Source organism: Suncus etruscus, chromosome 2 (genome assembly GCF_024139225.1).
Source record: "Suncus etruscus isolate mSunEtr1 chromosome 2, mSunEtr1.pri.cur, whole genome shotgun sequence".
Classification (NCBI taxonomy): Eukaryota; Metazoa; Chordata; class Mammalia; order Eulipotyphla; family Soricidae; genus Suncus; species Suncus etruscus.
In genome coordinates, this window is record NC_064849.1 from 93,282,115 (window position 1) to 93,283,900 (window position 1,786).

General features: G+C 41.6%; 1 pseudogene; it reads left to right on the forward strand.

Annotated features, from left to right (window-relative positions):
- The first annotated feature begins 865 nt into the window (after window positions 1-865).
- On the forward strand, window positions 866-1,365 carry LOC126000801 (protein tyrosine phosphatase type IVA 1-like; annotated as a pseudogene).
- The last annotated feature ends 421 nt before the right edge of the window (window positions 1,366-1,786 follow it).

Here is a 1,786-nt window from a genome sequence, read left to right on the forward strand (position 1 = left end):
AGGTGGTGGTACTTCCTATATGAAAAATCTCTGTCTTGCTTCTCAGAGTATATTTTAGAATCCTGGTCACGTGGGGAGGGCAGACCCTGTTTCCTCATTGTCTTCTGGATTCCTGGGTAGCCATATTCCTTGGCTCATGGCACTTCCTTCACCTTCAGATTGCAATGGAAGTGGAGTTCTCCTCCTGTCTCTCCTTCTGCTGGTACATCCCTTTCAAAACTCACCTCTCCACGTGCTCTCCTTGGAGCTGCTCACTGCATGGTCGAACTTGGAGTCCCTGCTACTGCCAGCAATGCCACCGCTGACCTGGTACTACCACCAACCACCGCCCGGCCCTGCCACCTTCGCCACTACCACCACCTTTGTCGCCACCACCTCGGAATTGGCTGTATGATTAGGCCACAATCTTCAAGTAGTAAATATATTCCTCAGTTCTGTGGTGTTCTTGGTCACACATATATGGATTTTTTGAAGGGCAGTGGAGATTACTGCCAGACACACAGCACGACCTCTATGCATACAAGTGAACTGTAGATTGCCTTGCTACTCCACCAAGAAGTCCTGTAAGAGTGATTAACTTGGACACAGAAGTGTTAAATTGAAATCCACAGAGCATTTTCTAAGAGTTTTGATCTGGATGGGGTAAACCTCAGTGCACTTCCTTTTTATTGCCTCACTATTACTGGATTGAAGAATTGCTGCTGCTTGTTAGGAGGTTCATTTCTCACGACTTCCAACTCTATTACTCAAATCACTGGAAATTTCAAGTGAAGTATATTGAAGTAGACTCAGTTTCTTTGCATCATTTCTGTATTCAATTTTTAAAATTCTTTCTTAATTTTGAGTGCTTTTTTAACAAAATAACATGGCTTGAATGAACTGCCCAGCTCCTGTGGAAGTCACATGCAAGAGCATAAGATTTCTTATTACACACAATCCAACCAATGCAATCTTAAACAAATTCATAGAGGAACTAAAGAAATATGGAGTCACTACAGTAGTAAGAGTGTGTGAAGCAACTTATGACACTACACTGTGGTAAAAGAAGGCATAAATGTTCTAGATTGGCCTTTTGATGATGGCACACCACTATCTAGCCAGATTGTTGATGACTGGTTAAATCTTGTAAAAATTAAATTTCGTAAAGAACCTGGTTGTTGTATTGCTGTTCATTGTGTTGCAGGCCTTGGGAGACCTCCAGTACTTGTTGCTTTAGCATTAATTGAAGGTGGAATGAAATATAAAGGTGCAGTACAGTTCATAAGACAAAAGTGTTGTGGAGCTTTTAACAGCAAGCAACTTTTGTATTTGGAGAAGTATCATCCTAAAATGCAGCTGCACTTCGAAGACTCCAATGGTCATTGAAACAACTGTTGTATTTAATAAAAATAGGGTGCCATTGTCTTGGAACTGGAACTTGAGACAGGACCTACTACTGGCCAACATGTTGGCTTGGTGAATAAGTCTAATGGCTTCCATGAGAATATTTAAAAGAGGTTTACCAATCATAGGCTTGACAGAATTGCATCCTCTGTGTTTGATTTAAAAATCTATTTGGACATTCTTGCTGACAGTGTTTCCTTAGAGAGAGCTGCACAGAATCCCCATTCCCTTTCCCCCTTCAAATCCTTAGCAAACTCAAAGCAATTCTGAGCCCACATCAGCACTTGCTTCATCCAGGATTTTAACACTGCAATAGACACAGAATTGTCCAAACCCTTGGATTTCCAGGCAGTGGGATTCTGTACCAAGGATGCAAAGCAAGAAGAGAAGAACTTTACTGATA